Below are 24,613 nucleotides of genomic sequence, written 5' to 3'. Positions count from 1 at the left end.
GTCACTACTGGACATTATTCTTGCCTTCAGAAGTGTGTCTCAGTCAGTGTTGGGGGGAGGTGGAGAAGGAGATATACCGGACCTGGTAGTGGTGGTGAGAGAGAGATATGCTGGATCTGGTAGTGGTGAGGAGCAGGAGAGATACTGGACCTGGTTGGGGGGGTGTGGAGAATAGGATTGGATCATAATTAATATACCACTTTGTACTAAAGTGTTAAAGCGGTTTACAAAGATGTCGACCCTGGTGAGTTGAGGGAAAGAAGCTGGTGGCATAAGCCTAGGTAATGGGGGCATCTAAGAGAGACAACAGACTGATGTTGATAGATGTCACTGGCACACACTGGTTGGTGTTATTTGTCGGCTCTTCTTCAGATCTCTTGGATCCAAAGTGGCCCCAACTAAAAAATTAACAAAGACCACTACACTAAAGAATCCATTTTAAAAACAGGATCATCATACCAATACACAGACCAACATGAATAAGGAAGTAAGTTTATCACATATAAAATGGGAAAAAAGGAACAGGTAACTGTGAAGTTAAATAGTAGCACATTTAAAACAAATTGGACAGAAGATATTACTGTAACTTGTCAGTGTATCCGACTTGTTCTATTTTGTTTATTGGAAAGTTCATTGGCGTGGATTTTATTCTTGTTTTAAAAAACAAGATTTAAATATAAAACAAATGAAGAAAAAGAATGTTTCACTCAACATATAGTTAAGCTCTGGAACTCATTGCTAGAGCAAGTGGTAAAAGCAGATAGTGTAGCTGGGTTTGAGGAAACAAATGAGCAGGCGAGCCACATGATTCAAAATAGGCAGTAAAACAGATTGATAATAAAAAAGTCCAGAATTTGTTCACCACATGAAAGCATAAATACTTAAAAATCCCAACACGGACATGATTCGTCCTCACAAGGGTTGTGTCAGGGGCTGTTAAAAACTATTAATACATGGCGTTCAAAATGGCCGCCGAGTGAAGCAGACGTGTGTTTGAGCTCTCGCAAATTTTCCTGAAATCTTTTGCTATGCCTAAAAGAAGGGGAAAAGCCGCTGCCCCAGCCTCCCAGAGGCTAAATCCTGCTACTCTAGTGGGTCCGATAGATATCTTTTTGTGGAGGACTCCCGATCCTAGTGTGTCAGTGAGCGGCCCGCTGACAGTGTCCGCGGCAGTTGAAGGCCTGCAGGAGAGTCTTGGGCTGGAAGTTTCTCTGAGCCCTGACAGTAGAGCACCGCCCTTCCCTCCCCAGCCATGTGGAGCTAGCTCTCCAAAGACGGTGCCTCCGAACCTGAACACCGAAGTGATTCCAGGAATCAGAAGGCAAGAGGCAACACAAGAACAAGTGGAAGCAGCAATACCCATGGTGGTTGAAACAGCGATGGAGGAAGAAAATGCCTCAATGTTGGCAGGCCTCATTCCACAATAAACAGAGGCAGAAACTACTTTATTTCCATTGTTACAGACTGTTAAACCTCCCGAAGTTACGTTAGACAATCTTTGGACTTTGATTCTTGATCTAGGGAAGGCGTTAATCCCTCAGATGCATAAGATAAAACAAGATCTTGGACAAACACAGGAGAAAGTGAAACTATTAATTTCTCAAGTTCATAAAAAAAGACACTGAGATTCAACAAGTTCGTGAGATACAAAATACAATGTTTAAAGATTTAACAAATTTAAGACGAAAGACTGAGAACCTGGAAAAGTGAGCGCTAATGATAAGATGTACATTATATTTCTATGGGTGTCTTATCATTTAGCACACACTAATTGTTAGCGCACACAATCTGTTAGCACACCTTAGTAATGAAGATGAACAGTTTGCTGTGTTGGAATACTTTTTTTAAAGTTTTTTTTTGGAGTGGTCAAGTTTCACTTTTGGGGGAGGAATTTAAGCTAATGATTGAACGGTAGAGACACACAAACAGTTCTCTGTGGCTACCCGGTTCATTTGAGGCTTCTTCCTACCCCACCAATAAATTTTAAAAAGAGCGTATTTGCAAGCAAAATAAATTTCCAGGTATTTAAGGATATTTCTGCACTAGCTACGATATTTGCAGTGATAATAGTTGAGATTGGGTTAGAAATAATCACTGGCCTTGTAATTTACAGTGAACCTTTAAAAACAAACAGTCATATAAATAAAGAAGAAGTGAAACAGACTCACTTACCCAAGAGGTGTGATCCAAAGATATCACCTTTGATTAAAGGCAAAAAAAAACCCCAATCATTAAAAGAATTGTAACCCATCCCCATACTGATCAGCAAAACTTGCAGAAATCAGATCAAAATCGACTCAAAAAGAGGACAGTACTCGCATACCTTTCCTCCATACAGCAGCAGCTCATGGTGAATCTGCCACAGCTGTGCTGGTGCTTGCTCTTTGAGCTGTCTGTGTGGGGGGGTCAGAGATCACAGCTCAGCTTGATTAAACCTTACAAAAATGGTCCTCGGTTGACGTCATCACTACGATGGCAGCCTCAGCCTGAAGCTCTGTCTGAGCCCTGATAAAAAGGTGAAAGTTGTGCTTCTCCCTCTCAAAGAGACATACTTTTTGGGTGCTGCTGTGGTGTTGGAGGCTGACCTGTAGCAATCATGATGTCCCGTAGACGTCCAGGAAAATAAAACATTTTCATGAGCTATGCTGTGAAGAGGTCGACAGATCGCGTGAACAGGGAAACGTGGACCAGGCCACATAAGATATGCCAGAAATGGAGGGAGAGAAAACTGTTCCAATATTGTGGCCGATATAAGCTCCACCCTTCTTCAACTAGAAGCAATATCCTTGGGGCCTCAAATGGATATTATATTGGATTGGGCATATCGGGCTTTGAGCCCTATGAAATAATAATAAATCCTGTGACATTGTGGCCTGTTTCTATTCATATACAGTGAAGGAGAAAGCATTACTGGCTGCACACAAGGTGGGAGGAGTGAAATATAAGGATTATAAAATTTAAATCTATCAAGCCATGTCTTGCGCTACTTTACAAAAATGGTGCGATTTTTAAGGATCACACTCTACTGCTATGACAGGAACATATCAGATTTAAATGGCTACTTCCTTTTGGGCTTTCTTTCACGATCAGTGGAAAAAACATATAGAGTCAAAACTATGCTGGAGGCCCAGAATCATCTGCGTAAAGCAGGTTTATGGAAGGAACCAGAACTGGAAGCGCCTACGTCAGCTAAAGGTCTGCTGACACCACGTTGGCATAGAGTGCCCGACCAAATGCATAGATTAAAATAACAGTCCTTTGAAAGACCTGAAGGATGGTTTCCTTACAGTGTGTACTTCTGCAATTTTTCATCACCACCCACTCTTGGTGCACTATAGTGTGTTTACTCACTACTGTGCAAGGGAGACTCGTTGGCCTTGACTGGTCCTTCTACTGTTTTGAAGGTGTGGTCCCTGGCCTTCACAGCTGCATCATGCTTCTTTTATTTATGATTTATTCTGACTGAAAGAGAGAAGTTTTTATGATGTCTATGAGGGGCTAAAATAGATGTTATGTTACTTGTACTATGGGGTATTGAAGGGGGTGGGCTGTGGGATAAACAGGATGTTTGACTTGGATTGGGAATAGAATTGTGCGACATTTCATGGTATTCTGGGGATCTAGATCTGGTGAATCAGTACAAGGGGGTGGAGGCTTTTAGGGAACATGGGGAGAAGTTATCAGCCTTCCGATGACTGCAATTAATATACTAACTTGGAATGTGTGTGGAGTGAATTCTCCAATTAAAAGGAAAAAGATCTTTCAGACCTTCTGTTGTCAGGGGAATGACATAGCTTTATTGCAGGAGACCCATTTGAATGTACTGGAACATGAAAAACTGAGGAGAAAATGGGCGGGACATTGCTACCATTCCACTGATCCTAATTATAGAAGATCAGGGACGGTGATTACCCTTTGAGGAGCTTAATGTGTATCATGATGATCAGGGCAAATGGGTTATGGTCCACTGCAATCTGTATGGGAAACCTTATGGTTTAGGTTCTCTGTATGCTCCTAATATTTATGATAGCTCTCTCTCTCATCATTATTAAAGGTACTTTAATAATGTCCTATAATTTATTTTATTTATTAGGATTTATTTACTGCCTTTTTGAAGGAATTAACTCAAGGCGGTGTACAGTAAGAATAAATCAAACATGAGCAATAGACCAATTACAGCAGTAAAATATTGAAATAATACAAAGTATGGCATAGTATACCACTTACAATGTCAACACAATACATAATAGAACATTTTAACTGACAGTGTAGGGTATAAGCAAAGATGGAACATATAGATAGGTAAGAGAGTAAGAGGAGTTAGAAAATAAAGGTGACTAATTTAAAGAGAGGTGCACATGAGGTCAGAGAGATGTTTAGATATTATCTCAGCTACGGTAGAGGTGGATAAACATAATATTAGAGGGTAATTTTAATGCAGTGGCAGATGGGACATGGAATAGGAAAACAGCCACCCAGGGCTCCCCTGCCTGATCTCGATTATTATGTTCTAGTTTGAATCTGATAGATATTTGGTGTGTGTTACATCTGAGAGAATATAGTTTTACACATGTATCCAGAGCCCATCTTAGTGAAAGCAGACTGGACTATATTTTAAATTTCAGACTCTACTTTCTCAGAAGTTGAGACTATCCTGGGTGTAATTTCTGATCACACCATGGTACATTTGAAGATTGCCCTAGTGAGAAAATAATTAAACTGCTCTATTTTTATAATGTTTTACACCTCAAAAATGTTTTTAAAATGCAAAAAACGCTGAACAAATTATGTGTTTGAAAACATGGGTTCCAATGTCATCATCACTCAGTGATGTCAATGGATGCTGGAATATCGAGGGATGATCAAAAGGGCCCCTAATATACTTAATCAATAAAACTTTAGTATCTTACAAAATTACATGGATATGAGTAAAAATAAATAAATAAATGAAAAGCACTTATTTCACCTCAAAATAGACTTATCGGTAGTCCTTTAATTTTTACTTTTACACCTTAATATTTTTGCATGTACATAGTCAATTATGTGTATTTGATACTCTTACTATTTTATGTGCTGGATCAGCTTTTAATCATGCAAAAGTATGTATGATTAGCTTTTAGGATCTATTTTGAGGTGAAAAGTGCTTTTTCATTGATGATGCTATTAGAATGCAAATTTTGAAATGCATAATTCCCACACTGTTTTTTGCATTTGTTTTAGCATTTTTGAGGTGTAAAACTTATAAAAATGTAAGTTTGCTCTATCAGTTGCATTTTTTTATTAAGTGTGGCATCATGCCATAATGATTTTTTAATCAATGTTGTAACTTTTAGGAGTTTTTATAAGGTTCAATCAAGCTGAGCTGTGACCTCTGACCCCCACACTGACAGCTCAAAAGAGCAAGCACCAGCATGGGTACAGCAGATTTACCATGAGCTGCTGTTGTATGAAGGAAAGCTACGTATTAACCTCTTTTTGAGCCAATTGATCTGATTTCTGCAAGTTTTGCTGGTCAATATGAGGATGAGTTACAATTCATTTAATGATGACTCTTTTTTTGCCTTTCACTTTTAATCACTAGGTGATACCTTTGGATCACACCTCTTGGGTGTGAGTTTATTTCAACTCTTCTTTATTTATATGCATGATTATATTTATTAGGATTTATTAACTGCCTTTATGAAGAGATTCACCTTTTAGAGGCTGTCAATTAGATTTCTACATTGCTTTTATTACTACACACCTTTTTGGCTTTAGTCTGTGGGTTATGATTTATTCACTTATTTATTGTATTATTTATCCGTAGTTATAAGTTTTACTATTTATACTAACATTTTTTAAATGTATCTATTAGCATTTTTTTCAACAGCCCCGGACGCAGCCTTTATAAGGGCGAAACATGGTCGTGTCTCGCTTTTTAAAGTAATTATGCGTTTATGTGGTGAATTCTGGACTTTTTCTATTATCATCGATCTGCTGTTTTGCTGCCTATCTTAAAAAAAGGTTTGGACAAATTCCTGGAGGAAAAGTTCTTAAATCATTATTAAGATAGACCTGGGGAAAGCCACTGTTTATCCCTGAGGTTAAGTAGCATGGAATCTTGCTACTTTTTGGGACTCTGCCGAGTACAGCAGTAAGGCACTTGTGACCTGGCTAGCTCCTGATAGAAATGGGATACTAGGCTAGATGGACCCAGTCTGACCCAGTATGGCAGCCATGTTTTTATGTAATAAAAGACAGAAAATAAAACCATGGCTTCCAATGCAGCCATATTTCAATAGCCTTTAGAAGTGGCATGATAAATGGGAATTATCAAATACATATATCCAGACCACAACTGTTCTACCATGAGTCCATCCCTAGCTGTTTTAATTAGTAGGGTGTGCCTGGCAGACAGGATGCAATGTCAAAAAAAGGAAACTTTAGTGTTGAATAGACAAACAAAATAGCAGTCCATTTCTGTCACAGACTCAGGGCTTAACATGGCAACAACCACGTTAACAATGGTTTCTCCTCTCTTCAGTAGTCCTATCTTGTCAGGCTTCTATAACACAGTTCAAGTTACTCGTGCATAATTCTGGGCCTGGTTCTAGTTAGGACACTCGGGTCCAATTCTTCACAAATGAACTCTACCTTTGCAGTCTTCTCTTATACTCTTGAACCCGGATTAAAACCTTGGAAACAGGGCCACTCACTGCTTCCCTGGGTCTCCCTCACAGGTAATGCAGTACAGACAACACCTTGGGAGGATTCTTTCACTTCCAGTCCTCCTCCAGGAGATCTCTTCCCTCAGGACTTCTCGGATCTCCTCTGCTTCAGGGCATTTAACCACCTCCTGGCCTGAGCCTCACCCCTCTGACTCAGCCTCTGAAATGGCAGGTCACCTGCCATAAAGTGGCTTAACTGCAACATAAGTGAAGGAGTGCTCAAAAAAACACCTGTCACTATACCACTCACTCCATCACAAAAGGTGACCTATGTTTGACAGGTCATCTTGAGTGCTCAAATAGAGCTCTATCCTCTTAGATACAGTCATAAAGTTGCCATGGAAAGAATCAAGAATAATTCTTTACACTGTGGAATAATTTTAAAATGCATTTCTTCACATAAAGATGCCTTTTATAGAACTGCCTGTGCTATAGGTACCTAAATTGATTTGTATATGCTGTGTATAGCAATGTTGTAGCATCTACAAAGTTTCCAATGTTGAGACATGCCTTTTCAGTACAGAAATTGTCTTCCATCAGAACTTTGCAGCCAGCTATGAGATGGTTTGTGGGGCACCACAGACCTCTAGATACGACTCTGCAGATTCAAACTACCCACAAAGCTCAACTGGGAACCAGTTGACCAACTAGACCAGGAGCAAAGCACTCAGAACCAGAGGATAAAAAATGTGTCCATCCACATGCTAGAAACAGAAAATAATGAGCTGGACTGGATATGTCTCAGGTCATAGGAGCCAACTTTTTAAAATTATTGGGGTGCTAAGCCCAGTGGAAATAACCCCTCCCTGGACACATACAAGACTCAGGTCAGTTTTCAGTTCTCCACCTCCACCTGCTGGTTGATGGACACAACTATCCCACAGGTTCTGGAATAGTGGGAAGCTACTTAATGGAAAGATTGGTTACTTCAGTTTTTAGAAAGCTCAAACAGCATTAGCTCTGACAGGGATGAAAACCACAGCCTTTTGGTGACAAAGTTTGAGATCAGCTGCAGTGCCATAGGAGTTGCACAGATGAGGAAGCAGTCAGGGGAAAGGTCACCTCTGGGTATCAGTAAGGCACATATACCCTCATCAGCCCTAAGCTGTATAGTCTCTCTTCATAAAGGGAGGTGTGGTATCCCTTCATTATTTTTGTTGCCCTCCTCTGAACCTAGGAAGACCTGGATGTGGAGTGCCTCAGGGCTCGCCGCTTTCACCAATTCTCTTTAATTTAATGATGTTGCCACTAGCTAAATCACTATCCAATCAAGGCCTAAACCCATATATTTACGCCGACGACATCACAATATACATTCCATTTAAGAGCAACTTATCAGAAATAACAGATAAAATTAATACCAGCTTCCAAATCATTAACTCATGGGCTGATGCTTTCCTACTTAAACTCAATGTCTTATCTTATCATTGCAGTTTAACAAAACTAATTACGCCAATATTAATACACCATGCCACACTCTCCCTATTGTGAATAACTTAAAACTCCTGGGTGTTACTACTGATCGAAATCTCACCCTTGATTGCCATGCGAAGAATGTGACAAAGAAAATGTTTTTTTGCTATGTGGAAGCTAAAAAGAGTGAAACCTTTTTTCCCAAGGGAAGTATTCTGCAAACTAGTGCAATCGCTAGTACTGAGCCACCTGGATTACTGTAACTCCATTTTCGCAGGATGCAAAGAAAAAAACCATTAAGAAACTCCAGACTACCCAAAATACTGCAGCTAGACTCATATTCGGAAAGGTGAAGTATGAGAGCACCAAACCCCTCAGAGAAAAATTACATTGGCTTCCACTAAAAAATCGAATTGCATTCCAGGTTTGCACTTAACCCATAAAATCATCCATGGAGAAGCTCCATCATACATGTCAGACCTAATTGACTTACCTGCACAAAACATCAAAAGTTCATCACGTGCCTTCTTAAACCTCCACTACCCCAATTGTAGAGGACTCAAATACAAATCACTACACGCATCTACCTTCACATACCTCTGCACAAAATCATGGAATAAACTACCAAATGCTATAAAAACGCATGACTTGACTACCTTCCAGAAGTTATTGAAGACGCACCTGTTCGAAGAGATTTACAATAAAAATCCTCCTTAATGACTTGATTCCATTCTACATCTAAACCAACTAATACTGATCCCTTCTAATTTATGTTAATCATATTATCACTATTGGTCATTATATCTTACCTGTTTTATTTTGTGTTATGTAAATAATTCTACTGACCTATCTACCTAATTTATTACACAGTAATATGTTAAATTAGACCATACCTCTTACTCTGTTTATGATTATACCTTTTGCAACATAGTGTAAGCCACATTGAGCCTGCAAATAGGTGGGAAAATGTGGGGTACAAATGCAGCAAATAAATAAATTAATTTGTGAAAATACTTTTATAGAATATTTCCTTTAATGAACTTGCCGAAGTTTAGAGCAAGAGTCTCTGAAGTTGTGAGACACCGGTGAATAAAATTGAAGACTTTACTATTAGTGAGGGATAGATATGTATGGTTATTTTAAAAGCTCTATTCTTGTTTTGGGACATCTGAAAACTGGCATTTAGATGTCCATATTACATGAGCATCTAAATCCCAATTATATAAAGCCAGAATATGGACATCTAATACTGTAATATGTCCATGTGGCAAGGGAGCGTGGTAGTGTGCTCTGGGCAGGATTAGGGAGGTGCCAAAATATGGATGTCCAACTCCAATCACAGAAGGGGAAAGGACATCCATATCTAAAAAGATAAAAGTTGTTATTTAGACCTCATACTTGGAACGTCCACGTTACATTAAGGTACTCTGATTGAACAGCTGTCCACTGGAAGGATTAAGACATGACACCTCCTTAATCCCCCAGTGGTTGCTGTGTCCTCCCCCCCCCCCCCCCCCCCAAAAAAAAAAAAAAAAGTGAAACTGGCAAGGGATACCGGCTGTGACAGCTTCAGGTACTACAGACATTAACAGAGCAGCATGCAGATCTGAGAAGTAGTCTAACAGTTAGTGCAGTGGACTGAGCACCAAGCAAGTCTGCCTACACCACTGCTTTAAGAAACTTTGCTAGACACTAGATCATATTTTCACTTTTATCACTCAACAGAAAAATATTCATATACTCTGTGGGCTACCTTAAAACTGTTCTAAGTGGCAATTTCAATGTTTTTTTTTTAATTTAGGGAAGGGCATCAGCTGTTGATGGGAGTGTTAACAAGAATGTAACCAGATTTGATTTTAAAAAATGATTTTACTTTGAATAAACGATATTAGAAAACCTAAAGAATTTTTCAAAGCACTGTTCTATGGACATGGATAGAAAATGTCAACTCTTCTCACTAGGCTTGTGGAGTGGAGGAGTGGCCTTGTGGTTAGGGTGGTGGACTTTGGTCCTGGGGAACTGAGGAACTGAGTTCAATTCCCACTTCAGGCACAGGCATCTCCTTGTGACTCTGGGCAAGTCACTTAACCCTCCATTGCCCCATGTAAGCCGCATTGAGCCTGCCGTGAGTGGGAAAGCGCGGTGTACAAATGTAACAACAACATGGAATGTTGCTACTATTGGAGATTCTACATGGAATGTTGCTACTATTGGAGATTCTACATGGAATGTTGCTACTATTGGAGATTCTACATGGAATGTTGCTATTCCACTAGCAACATTCCATGTAGAAGGCTGCGCAGGCTTCTGTTTCTGTGAGTCTGACTCACAGAAGCAGAAGCCTGCGCGGCCACATTGATGATCTGCAAGGGCCAGGCACAGGCAGCTCCTTGTGACTCTGGGCAAGTCACTTAACCCTCCATTGCCCCATGTAAGCCGCATTGAGCCTGCCATGAGTGGGAAAGCGCGGGGTACAAATGTAAGAAAAATAAAAATAAATAAATACAAGGAAACAGAAGTCAATGATATGGAAGATAAGATTACAGCAATGCTTACTAATCTTTTTGTGGTCAAGACTATGATCACAGTCAAATAAAATTATGTGACACCCCCCCCCCCCCCACCCCAGGAGGTACACAATAATGATGCACCTATGAGGTCATCCCCCCACTTGAGATCACAACCCACCATTTGGGAAGCTCTGGATTACAAATAAGAATAAAGTTTTCAGAACATTTATGAATGAATGTATTCTCCTCAGCTGACAAATGTTCATCTGTTGGGATGAAGTCCCAGAATGTGGTAAAGGTAGATAAGCAAACAATGCTGCTTCCTCATGTGACAGACATTCGGTTCCAGCACCTCTTCTCTCTTGCCAATTTGCAGAAGGAAGTAACTACAGTGAAACTAACACTTGTGTAAATATTGCAGAACTGTTACACTAGAGTCTAAATGTCCCTATTAAGAACACAGCACTTATTGTCTTCAGGTCAGACAGTATATTTTATTTCAAGCAACGACTTCTAAAAATTAAGGTTAACTTTACTTACATCCAAAAGTTGCCCTCAAAGTGTCTGCCTTTCTGACTGGTTCCAACAATCTTATTTTGTTTGTTATCAAATTCTTCTCAACACATTTAAAATGCGATTGCAAATTCTTAGCCATCATAAACTCCAGCCTCCCCAGTTATCAATCCATAAAACTTTCTTTCCCCCCGGAAGCAGAATGGGAAAGGAAATGATGCAATTTCATGATACAGTACTACTGTCCGAGAAACAAAGACATTTTGTTACATTTTTTTGTACCTCGTGCTTTCCCACTCATGGCAGGCTCAATGCGGCTTACATGGGGCAATGGAGGGTTAAGTGACTTGCCCAGAGTCACAAGGAGCTGCCAGTGCCTGAAGTGGGAATCGAACTCAGTTCCTCAGTTCCCCAGGACCAAAGTCCACCACCCTAACCACTAGGCCACTCCTCCACTCCACATGAAGGGGCACTAACTGCTCTGCTGCCTCCACCGTATCCCACACCCTCAAATTCAGTCCTACATTAAAATCTGGAACTGGCACTGACACTAGCAGAAGGCAACTTACCAGGGCTCCCCTCTGATCAGGACTGCTCCAGTCTCTGCCCTGGCTTCAGAGCTTAAAGGCATCTTTAACACTTTTACATTAAGGAGCTGCCTGCATGTCTCAGTACGCAGTCAGTTAAGACCTCCTTATCACTGCCAGCGGGGTGAAGGATAGGTGGTATATACTGGTAAGAAAATCTAGGGCAGGGATGCTAAGATTTCAACAGAAGAAACTGAAGCCAGAAAAAGGGCAGCTGAAGAACAGGGAGTCCTAGGGGATTTACAGTGCTGGCCAACATCCACCACCAGGTACACCGCATTCTCCAGATTCGATTCTGTTTTCACTCTTGTTCATTTTAACTTCTAAGTACAGGGCAAACAGCTCTTTTGCCAGCTTTTTACTAGCAGGATTTTGGTGAAAAAATATTCTATCAACTGCATGTCCTGGAAAAGGTGTGATTTTGTTTTTCTAACAGAAGTGCCTTTGATTCTGGAAGCTAAGGTGCCGATGATCAAAAGTAAACGCACCAACGCAGAATGATCAGAGGGGTGTAGTGCAGGAAACAATGAGCGCGCCAGGCCTTAGCGCAGATAGCATGCAAATGTAGTCAAGTTCATTTAAATGAGGTCATTCCAATGATCAGCACCTAAAACAAAGGTGCCTGACCGCTGTAAAAAATAATGCCAGGTCTGAGCAGGCGTTAGGTTGCCTCTCTAAAAATCTACCAGTTTTGATTGCTTTTGGAAGCAGAAGGAAGCCAGTGCAAGCCCTTGAGCGCTGGTTGTGAGGAACAGCAGACCTGAACATGAAGCACACATTGGTACTCTTGTCCTGCATCTAAACTTAAAGTGGCCGTGCTTAAAATCCAAAGCACACATTGCTGTCTGTTACTTCCATCTAAATAAATTAAAAACGCTTATGAAAACAGATGCCAATGTGTGCTTCACATTCAGGTTTCACCAGGCACATCCACACGGGAGCCGAGCTTACCACTGAACTCTTCTGCGCCATGCACAATCCTCCCACCAAACTCCCTAATGCTCAAAGCTATAAGTGCGCCTATATTTGCATCTCATTAGCATTGAGCATTAGGGCATTGTTCTATTGCTCTTCTGCGCTGTTCCGGCACTATTTTAATGGAGCTATTCTGAATAGCGCCTGAGTTTTGATCATCTGCCCCTAAGTGTTTGGACATTGCTTCCAGTGGCACAGCAACAGGACTGGCATTGCAATGGTTAGGCTAGATAAAAAAAAAAATGTTGAAAAGCATGGAATTTCTGCACAAAAATGTATATTTATTTATGGCATTTGTACTCCGCACTATCCCAAACAAGTTCACTGTGGTTTACATCAATCTTTTAAAGTAAATTACAATAAGAGAACTATAGCAAAAATACAAAACAATAATAGGTAAAAACATCCAAACAGTAAGATGACTCATTTTGAAATAACTAATTAACTAAAAGAATAACAATCACCAAGAGTGGCGAGGAATTCACTAAATAAGAATGCATTCAACAATTTACAAAATTTCAAGTCGTCAGTAACATATCTGAGTGGCACAGTGACTTCAGTAGATGATCAGACTTGACTGATTAAAAAAAAAAAAAGGAAAAGGAAAGCACAACAAAGCCCACACCATTTCCAAAATAACACTATCTGTAAGTGGCCTGAATAGTCATCAACAGTGCTATTCTTACAAACCTCAAAAGCTGGAGAAAACAGACAGAAAAGGGCACGGAAGTTAGCAGACGGGGGAGGCATACCTGTTATAGCTTTTGGCAAAGAAAAAACTGCCTGGACAAGTGTGCTCTCACTAATGAAATGCTGAAATTAAGATGCAATCTCATTTTCCCCTCAGAGAATAACTTGATCTTTGTCCTTCTTCCTTCGGATTTGTTGCAACATGATCCAATGCTCCAGGCATCTCAGAACTGTGCCCTATTAATATTTCACTACCTGGCCCAGAAGAAAACAACACTCACCTATCAGTGCTATTTATACGGCAAGAAAGAATGGTAACCTACAAAAAGACTTACACTCCTGGGAAGCACCAACAAGTTCCACAACTCAAGGGACACCAACCCTGGGTGTGGGAGGAGAAAAATAGGACAACAAATCACATGATGCCAGTGATGACTTATTGCAGTGAACTTTTACTGTAGGGCATGTACCCCGTTGAAAATCTAATAAGATCTATGACCCCCTTTGACCTAAAAGATATACATAAAACACATTCACATGAACCATTAAGCAGATGCAAGCTCACCAAGGTCTTGCGTAGCCCTGCCCCCTCCTCTAGCATGGTCTTCCTGTTACCACGGTAACCGGTGCAAGAGCGAGCGGATGCTGCAAAGAATGGTGAACTTGTGATTGCTAAAACGTCCCGTGCTGATTTTCTCTTCTGTTGCTGCTTCTGCTGCACTGCAGCTTCCAGTCGCACACCAGCTTTGATTTCTTTATATTACACTGTAAATGCAGGCTATTTCCTTGCCCACCTAGCCTCAAAACATTCACAAGTATTAAATGTTATAAAAACATCACAATGGCTGCGCGAAAAGAGTAATTTAAAATTCATCATGACTTGTCCATAAGGGTACATTTTCTTTACTTACTATCAATGGGAAATCATTCTAGATGTTATAACATGACGACAATGAAAAGTGCACATAACTGGATACGTCTGGCGAAAGCGCAAGAACAAATGGCTAGAAAGGTAAGGAGGGGTGACAAACATTTCTTCAGGTATATTAGTGAAAGGAGGAAGACTAAAAAGGGAATTGTGAGACTGAAAGATGCTGCGAACCCGCTATGTAGATAATGATGAAGAAAAAGCAAATTTGCTAAATAGATACTTTTGTTCTGTTTTCACAGAAGAAAATCCTGGAGAAGGACTGCGATTGACTGGCAAAAGCACGATTGAGAATGGAGTGGATAGAGCACCGTTCACTGAAGAGAGTGTGTATGAACAACTTGAAAATCTAAAGGTGGACAAAGCCGTGGGACCGGATGGGATCCACCCCAGGATACTGAGGGAGCTCAGAGAAGTTCTGGCGGGTCCTCTCAAAGATTTAATAAATCCTTGGAGACAGAAGAGGTTCCGTGGGACTGGAGAACGGCAGACGTAGTCCCTCTTCACAAAAGTGGTGATAGGGAAGAAGCTGGAAACTACAGGCCGGTAAGCCTCACTTCGATTATTGGAAAAGTAATGGAAGCGATGCTGAAGGAATGAATAGTGAATTTCCTGGAAGACAATAAGTTGCAAGATCCGAGACAACATGGTTTTACCAAAGGTAAATCGTGCCAAACAAATCTCATTGAATTCTTTGACTGTGTGACCAGAGAATTGAATCAGGGATGTGCTATAGACGTAATCTACTTAGATTTCAGCAAAGCTTTTGACATGGTTCCCCACAGGAGGCTCTTGAATAAACTTGACAGGCTGAAGATAGGACCCGATGTGGTGAACTGGATTAGGAACTGGTTGACGGACAGACGCCAGAGGGTGGTGGTTAATGGAATTTGCTCGAAGGAGGGAAAGGTGAGTAGTGGAGTGCCTCAAGGATCGATGCTGGGGCCGATTTTGTTCAATATACTTGTGAGTGACATTGCCGAAGGGTTAGAAGGTAAAGTTTGCCTTTTTGCGGATGATACTAAGATTTGTAACAGAGTGGACACCAAGGACGGAGTGGAAAACATGAAAAAGGATCTGCGGAAGCTAGAAGAATGGTCTAAGGTTTGGCAATTAAAATTCAATGCGAAGAAATGCAAAGTGATGCACTTAGGGAGTAGAAATCCACGGGAGACATATGTGTTAGGTGGTGAGAGTCTGATATGAATGGACGGGGAGAGGGATCTTTGGGTGAAAGTATCTGAGGATCTGAAGGCGACGAAACAGTGTGACAAGGCGGTGGCCGTAGCTAGAAGGTTGCTAGGCTGTATAGAGAGAGGTGTGACCAGCAGAAGAAAAGAGGTTTTAATGCCCCTATATAAGTCGTTGATGAGGCCCCACCTGGAGTATTGTGTTAGTTTTGGAAGCCGTATCTTGCTAAGGATGTAAAAAGAATTGAAGCAGTGCAAAGAAAAGCTACAAGAATGGTATGGGATTTGCGTTACAAGACATATGAGGAGAGACTTGCGGACCTGAACATGTATACCCTGGAGGAAAGGAGAAACAGGGGTGATATGATACAGACGTTCAAATATTTGAAAGGTATTAATCCGCAAACGAACCTTTTCTGGAGATGGGAAGGTGGTAGAACTAGAGGACATGAAATGAGATTGAAGGGGGGCAGACTCAAGAAAAATGTCAGGAAGTATTTTTTCACGGAGAGAGTGGTGGATACTTGGAATGTCCTCTTGCGGGAGGTGGTGGAGATGAAAACGGTAACGGAATTCAAACATGCGTGGGATAAACATAAAGGAATCCTGTTAAGAAGGAATGGATCCTCAGAAGCTTAACCGAGATTGGGTGGCAGAGCCAGTGGTGGGAGGCGGGGCTGGTGGTTGGGAGGCGGGGCTAGTGCTGGGCAGACTTTCACGGTCTGTGCCCTGAAAATGGCAGAAACAAATCAAGGTAAGGTATACACAAAAAAGTAGCACATATGAGTTTATCTTGTTGGGCAGACTGGATGGATCGTGCAGGTCTTTTTTTGCCGTCATCTACTATATGTTACTATGAGGCAAACTGTATTTTCAAAGCACTTAGCCTTCCAAAGTTTCATAGGTTTCTATGGAACTTTGGAAGGCTAAGTGCTTTGAAAATATGCCTCTATATGTACAAAACCAACCCATGTCACCCCACACTTGTTGAGATGGAAACAATACCTTAACATAACCTGGCATAAACCGTCCAATATTCAACGTGATTTAAACAGACAGGAGAGGCTCCTGCCCATTTAAATCACTTCTCCAGGGCTAACCTCAAATATTCAGCAGCACTTAACCAGATAGTGCTGTTGAATATTAGCAATTAGTGCCTAAGCTAAAACTGGCTAGTCTGTAGGTGGTCCAGGGACAGAGTTGAAACATATGCAATTGGAAAAGCTCCTTGATGCCAGCAACAATGGATGAATCTGTTGCAGTCTACCCATGACGCAGCTTCGGCAAAACGAGGGGTCCCTTATTTCATCCGGTACCGGCTGGACTGCATGCACGCACTGAAGACTTCAGAGTTGAGTTTATTTTTTGCATATTATGTGGGGGTGGGGGGGGGGGGGGGGTTGTGTTTCAGAATACTCCTCCTGGTACCATTGGCTTCAGCATACATACTGGCTTGTAGTGACTTTTTTTTTTGTTTGACATACTGTGATCATTCACACTTTTGTGGTGGAGCTTTTTTTTGCCGTTTGGCTTTTTTCTGCACCTGTATTATGGTGTTTGGTAGTGACAGTTTGCCTGTGATACTATCTGCTGTAGTCCCTATTGTTGAGACCCTGTCTCGGAGGGGACGTTTAGTTTTGAGGCTATACTTCCTGTCTTTTTTTCATCTGTTCCATTTTTTGCACTATATTTGAATTTGTTTGATTGTATGGTAGTTTTGCCCTGTTTCCTCTGTGGATTGTGTATTTATGATGCCTTTCTAGACATCTGAGGCACCATTATGTTTGCTCAATCTTTTCCCGTTGCTTGCCAACCTTTGATGATGCAGGCCAAACCACTAACTACCCTAGATATGGAGGTCTTAGACTTTGTCCGTTCTAGGGTACCAGAACTAGGAAAAGCCTGTCTGACCTTTGGGTCAATGAAGATCTTCCTTCATTGCAATACTTGTTCCTTCCACAGCCAGAAGTGAGATCAACTAATTGAAATTACATAGAACCCATTCTAGGAAGAAGATGAAAGTGGTCAAGGATAACTTTTCCTTCAAAATGATCTGCAAGGCCTCTTGGTGGACTGAACCTGCCATTCCAAAATGGTTGTGACCAAGCCTATAACCATAGTCACAAAGCCTAGCAAGAAGTCTGCATGCCAGCCCTCTAGGCATTGGCATCCAATTTCTGCTTTTGCCTTGGCCAATTGGGTTGACTAGTATTCTTGAGGGTCAAAAGGTAAAGGGTAATGAATTTGATATACCGCCTTTCTATAGTACAACCAAAGTGGTTTACATATATTAAATGCAAGTACTTTTTCTGTCCCTAGTGGACTCGCAATCTAAGTTTTTGTACCTGGGTCAATGGAGATTAAGTGACTTGCTCGGGGTCACAAGAAACCACAGTGGGAATCAAACCCGGTTGCCGCCAAAGCTCCCAAGTTCCTTACACACTCAGAAGGGATTTCAATGCTGCAGAAGTAATCAAGCTCCAGTTTTCTAGGGAAAGATGACAAGCCATGTTGCATTCCTACTTTTCTTCATCCGTGGCCCCAGACTTGGTTCCACTGTGAAAGCAAACCCATAAGGGCCTCTCTAACACAAGCAGTTTCTTCACTGCTGCACTAATCCACAAACCTGAATATCTGCGGAGAACAGAAAATACTAAATAATATGTCTTGGCTGCACCAAGCAGTTTGTCTCCATCTGCTGAAGGTGGATAATTCTCATAATCATTTGTTTGTTTTAGCAGGGTTCTCACATACGCTGGGTTCTGCTCATAACCCATTCATCTGGACTGGTCTTATTAATTTGATATGCGTGTACCTGTAGACACTGACTGAGCAAAGAACTTATGGGTTCGATATTCAGAGGCACATATCTAAGTGGGAGTGGTTCATCGGTCTGGCCATGGATTTTCAGCAGCATTATTCCAACGGTGCCTGGGCAGTCCAAGGGCGGAGCTAAGGCAGAGGCAGGAGTTACCTAGGTCGCAGCAGTATTCAGCCCACTAACTGGATAATTATCCTAATTTTATCCGGGTACCAGTCTGAATACTGCCAGAACCCACATAAGTGCCAGTGACTACTTTATACCTTGATTTTCAATGCTGGTATCTGGGTATAGCCCGTTGCTGAATATCCAAACTCAAAAACCATGGCGGCTGGTTTTAAAAATGCTGACTGCCATGGGCTGAATATCAGGAGGGTCATATTTTTCTAGTACTTATGTTTAAATTTTTTTATAATAATGCTCACTGAATTCAATATCTGAGAGGTTTACAATAAAAAAAAAGAAGGAAATAGCAATAAACAGTATAAACTGAATAATCTGTTGATGTATGATTTGGAATGTATAACTAATTAGTGTTTTGTTTTTTTTGGGGGGGTTGTTTGTTTTTAGATTTCTCTCTCATTTTTTCAGTAGCAACTCAAGGCGAGTTATATTCAGGTATTTCCCTGTCCCTGGAGGGCACAATCTAAGTTTGTACTTGAAGCACTGGAAAGTTAAATGACTTGCACAAGATCCCAAGTATAAGCAGCAGCAGTGGGTTTTGAACCAGGTTTCTCTCATTCTCAGCCTGATGCTCTCACCATTAGGCTACTCCTCCACTCCTCCATTTACATTTCGTGCAAACAGAGTACAACCTATTATTAACCTTCTCAACAAAACATTTGTCGTCTAATTTGCACTTGAGACAATCTGACATTTGATTTTTCAAATAATGTAGATTACATAATCCTGACAACTTCAAAGATGCAAGTCAAAACACCAAGGGTGACCCAAAAACTATGTCAAGTGTAGGAAAACCTGACTACAGAAAGAAGAAGCAGTATAGCCAAACGTTTACGGAATTATAAAAGCCATAAAACCTGACAGGACCACATTTCACCATCTGCCTGCATCACGGATGTCTTCCCACACCTGAAACTGTTTTTAGATTACATAATTCCTACACTGCACTCCACTGCTGGTTGTCTGGTCTCAGTTTTGCAATACCAACACTAGAATACGAGCACCACACAGTTCAGGCTTACTGAGAGTCATGCATTCCAGGAAGACATCAGCTGTTCCAGGGCCATTGCAAAAGAAACTGTGGAGGGGTGGAGCAAGATGAGATGACAGAGGATGAATTTGGAAGTGAGCGAAACAAGTGCGAGGACCCTGGTGACCGAGGAAGCCGTCTAAATTCTGCAGGAGTATATACTGAAGCAAACTTCACTCCTATTTCATTTGGCACTGATCTGATGAAAAGGCCAAACAATAAATGTAGTGAAAAGAGGTTCAAAAGCCTGTCCCTATATGTTTTATGTCCAAGACCGCCTTCCAATTTTGTAGCCGCCCTCTGGACCAACTCCATCCTGTTTATATCCTTCTATAGGTGTGGTCTCCAGAATTGCACACAGTACTCTAAATGGGGCCTCACCAGAGACTTATACAAGGGCACTATCACCTTTGTTCCTGCTGGTCATCCTTCTCCTTATGCACCCAAGCATCCTTCTGGCTATGACCGTCACTTTTTCTACCTGTTTGAAAACTTTAAGGTTATCAGACACAATCACCCTCAAATCCCGCTCTTCCTTTGTACACAGCAGTACTTCACCCCCTATATTGTACCGTTCCCTCGGATTCTTGTGACCCAAGTGCATGACCCTGTATTTTTTAGCATTAAATCTTAGTTGCCAAATATTGGACCACTAGGAAAGAAGGCCCGTTTCTCAGAGCAATGAAATGGGCGCTAGCCTTTTTATTTGGGGGGGGGGGGGGGGGGGGGGGGACTCACATACGGAGAACAGTGGCGATTTTCCTTGGCCGTCCCGTGGCTCATCGCGGTTGTAGCTGGTTTGTGCGCTGCCGCTGTTGCTAGCGTTGTAGCTCTGTGTGGGTGGCGATTTTCCTGGGCCGCCCTCAACGTCATCGCGTTTTGACGTGAGGGCGGAGCACAGGTACAGCAATAAAACTCACCCTCAACGTTTGCTCCGCCCTCGATGTCATGACATTTGAGAGGGCGGGGCCCGGTGGCTTCACCACCACGAACCTTCGAACCTGAAGGAACTGAAGTCAGTGGCTTTGCTTCACTGACGTCAGTGTCCTCAGAACGTTGAGGGTGAGTTTTATTATAGTAGATTCTTGAAGCTTCATTAGGTCCTTCCTCATGTCATCCACACCTTCCAGGGTGTACACTCTGTTGCAGAGTTTGTTACCATCTGCAAAGAGACAAACCTTACCAGACAGCCCTTCCACAATATCAATCACAAAGATGTTAAAAAGAGCCGGCCCTAGGACCGATCCCTACAGTACTCCACTGATAACATCCCTACCTTCAGAGCAAGATCCATTTACCACCACCCTCTGTCTCTTTCCATTCAACAAATATTTAACCCAGTCAGTTACTCTAGGTCCCATACCAAGGGTACTCAGTTTATGAGTCACCTGTGTGGAACCGTCAAAGGTTTTGCTGAAATCTAAGTACAACCAGAAAACAGAAGAACAGGAACCCTTGTTGGCACACAGACAAGTCAGTCACAACAAGGGCAATGAAAAAAGGATGGGGCAGCAGACAATGTACAAACTTGCACCTTTATTAAACATCCAGGACTCGATACGTCGTGTTTCGGCCCACAGGGGCCTTCCTCAGGAGTCTCTAAAAATATATATTCATATCGGAAATTAAAATTCAATAAAACAATATTACCCTTTCAAAAACTGAATACTGCTACAGTAGATTTCTTCAGTGACTTCACTCCAGATAGCTCAAATTTCATCATGTTATGATCACTGTTTCCCGGCAGAACCAACACCATTATTTCTCGTATCAGTTGCTCCAAGAGGTAGTCACTTATTACATCTAAGAATTTTACCTCCCTAGCGCTCCTGATGTAGCATTTATCCAGTCAATATTGAGGAATTGAAATCACTCATTATTATAATGTTGCCCAATCTGCCAGCTTTCCTAATTTCTGTAAACATCTGTTCATCCGTCTGTTCATTCTGTCCAGCAGACGGTAGTACAGCCCTACCAGTATACTGTTTCTCTTCACAAGGACTCCACGCTGCTGTTTCATGTAGAATATTTTTTTTGTTTGGCTCAATTCCCTCCTTATCATGCAATATAATTAGTACCCCGATAACACAGTGTCCCATTGATTGTCCTCCTTCCACCAGATCTACTAGACATCTATATTATCTACCTCTTCATTTAGTGCTATATACTCCAAATCTCATCTTATTTTTTAGGCTTCTAGCATTTGTATATACACACTTCAAATTGTGGTTTTTTTCCTAGCATCTACAAGCTGCTTTGAAGTTGATAGGGATAATTTGCATCCTTTATTCTCCCATTAAACACTCTTGGCTATCTTTCACCATTATTGAAACCTCTCTATTGAGAATCCCTAAATGTCCTCTTTCAATAGTATCCTTCGAGGATGCGCTCCTGGAAAACTAATTTGTGTATGCAATTAGTGGACTGTTTTTATAGGAAAAAATTATATATCGGTGCCTATTCTATATGACCATTAGGTCAAAAGTAGCAAGCTATAAAAACCCTGTTTTATGTTTCAACATTTTTATTGATGAACTGACAAAATACAATATCACCAAACACCCAAAATAACAAATTTCAAAGTCAAACCTTTCAAGTAGTTACAAATAGTGGTCTTATCATCAACATTTTATCATACTCATCCTACCTTATCCCTTCCCAAGCCCCCCTCCCCCCCTTTTCCACCTTCTAACATTGACTTAGGTGTCACGGCAACAACACATACAGCGTTGTGGTCACTCTGATTATCCTGTGACCCTATAACTAAAAGGATATATTCAGTGCAGCCACATCTATCCTGCAATGTCTGGACGTCCATCAAGATCATTAAGGCTACTATGTGCGCTGTCGCACCCCAAAAAACCCTGTTTTAAATTAAACCATTACTGGATGTTATCATATTAATAATATTTATAATATTTTGATTTATATTTAATTGATATATATTCATAATCATATTGTCTTATGCTCTATTTTGTTACTTCTGCAGTTAATCACACTAGACCAAAAAATAATGTATCACATTTGCAATTCAGCATGGATACATATATGAAAAGGTAACAAATACCTAGGGCCCTATTTACTAAGCTGCGTTAGAGGCACGTTAGCGTTTTTAGTGCACACTAAGCATTAGCATGCGCTAACTGTGTAGACACCCATAATATTCCTATGGGAGTCTACACAGTTAGCATGCACAATTTTTAGAATGTGCTAAAAACGTTAGCACACTTTAGTAAACAGGGCCCTTAGAGAAAACAACAAAATTTGAAATACACACTACTTTACCTATAGCACAAAACCAGAAGACCTACCTTTGAAATGACTGACATGTGTTACCTATTTATTCAAGAGTACATCAGGAATGTCTTTTATACTTCTCTTGTCTGGACCTTTCTCAAGTAGATAACATCTGTGCACCAGTTTAGCCTGACTTTCTCTCCCTAGTGAGACACAGAGTTGGAAAACCAAGTTTAGTTAAAGGATTATGCTAAAACATTGATCAAAATATACCCACCTAGTACAAAATGAGTTAAAACAAGATTTTTCTTTTTATTTTAGCAACTATTGCAAACACAAAGAAAAAAAAAAAGAGTCCAGAAATAGGTGATACATTTCAGAATCAAAAATGAATGAAAGCACCCAATAAAGGTATGGAGATCCTGGAAAACGTGAGAAGATGGATTTAGTACTAACAAAGAAAACTAAATAAAAGATTCAGCTGCAAGACCTAGTTACTTAATATAACCATACTTATGACAAAGGAATCTTGATCAGCTAGCATCTCAATTTGGAAGTCAAACCTTTACAATACATTTTACAGGAAAACAAGAAAGTGAGAAAAACTGGTGCCTTCTTTGTGGCCCTGGTCTGCGACAAGCTAGTTGGTACCTAGACTATGTGTGTGGTGAGACCAGGGTTACACATGTTTCTGAGTCTAGGACTGAGAAGCTGCCTATGATCAGAGGAAAAAGCATCAAGTTCAGATAATCACTTATTAAAATGTAAAGTACAGCCACTCTCTTAAGCAGAAACATATCCAGTCAGAAAGATGAACAGTTGGCTTTCACATGCCCTCTTCCAAAACAGCACAACTAATATTTAAGATCTAAAGGCACAATTCGCTCTGACTTGTTAAGATTCTGAATAGAATGGTTACTTATTAGTCAGGAATGAAATCACAGTACAGATATGATTTCTGTTGCTTCCAGTTGGTAAAGATTTTCTTTGATCTAAACAAAAAGTACTTGTTAAAAACACCAGTATGCTGGCTTCTGTTTGCTTATTTGATGGTTTAAAAACTATTGTGAAATTACAAATGAACCCTTAGAACAAACTTGCCTTCTGTTTAGCTTGAATTATGACCCGCTCTTATCCTTTTCAAATTAGAGGAACGAGTATAGACATACACATGCACTTTTGTAGACTAGTGGATTACAGCATTAGTTGATATAAAACTTTTCATTTTTTTAAAAATACTGGATCTTGTGGCGAAAACTAGAGGATGATGGTCTCATTAAACAACATGTGAAGGAGTAACATGCTTCCCCCCTTACCTCAGCATAGATGGATAGTGCTGGCATGCTGCTTATTTCAGGAGACAGGATTAAAGCAAACCTCATCACAGCCTTTCTTTCTTTTTCCTGTTCTCTGCTGCTCCTGGCCGCCCGCAGCACAGCAGGAGGGCCTCAGCTAGTGCCTCTGCATACCCAAACCGTACGGCAACCAGGAATAAGAAAGTTAGTTCCCAGCTAAAGAGGACTGGGGGAGGGGACACTTTTAAGAGGAGCGCCATTAACATCAGTATAAAAACAACATACCCAAAACCAAAACAAAACGGGTGCAGAGGTGCCAGTTACCTAGGAAGAGTTCTTTTTCCAATTCTAATTTTAAACTTACATCCCAGAGTAAGATTTCTAATCCTTGCTTCTACCCACTGACCTCAGTGCTGCAGGTTCCACAAGAAGGATGAGGATGGCACTGCAGAAATCCAGGACTGGTCAAAAATCTTCCTCCTGGAACTAACTTGGAGGCTCTATAGGAGGGACAGTGACATGTATTGATAGAGG

The 24,613-nt window shown here is 40.9% G+C and overlaps 1 protein-coding gene across 10 annotated transcripts in view; it reads right to left on the bottom strand.

Annotated features, from left to right (window-relative positions):
- Positions 1-24,234, bottom strand: part of ZDHHC16 (zinc finger DHHC-type containing 16) — a 57,305-nt gene extending 33,071 nt beyond the window's left edge. For 4 of the 10 annotated variants that reach the window (XR_003942108.1, XM_030202886.1, XM_030202885.1 and 1 more), the window contains exons 1-2: positions 24,101-24,234; positions 22,859-22,987 (exon numbers count right to left, since the gene is read on the bottom strand). The gene's annotated coding sequence lies outside the window, so the exon portion shown is untranslated. Of the gene's footprint in view, positions 1-11,170; positions 11,322-13,457; positions 13,640-22,858; positions 22,988-24,100 lie in introns of those variants that run through there. The other 6 variants (XM_030202887.1, XM_030202889.1, XM_030202888.1 and 3 more) reach the window with 3 other exon arrangements.
- Between the last annotated feature and the right edge of the window lie 379 nt (positions 24,235-24,613).

This window comes from Microcaecilia unicolor, chromosome 5, assembly GCF_901765095.1.
Source record: "Microcaecilia unicolor chromosome 5, aMicUni1.1, whole genome shotgun sequence".
NCBI classification, from domain to species: domain Eukaryota; kingdom Metazoa; phylum Chordata; class Amphibia; order Gymnophiona; family Siphonopidae; genus Microcaecilia; species Microcaecilia unicolor.
The sequence above is the reverse complement of the archived record's forward strand: the minus strand, read 5'-3'. Positions and strand labels throughout refer to the sequence as shown.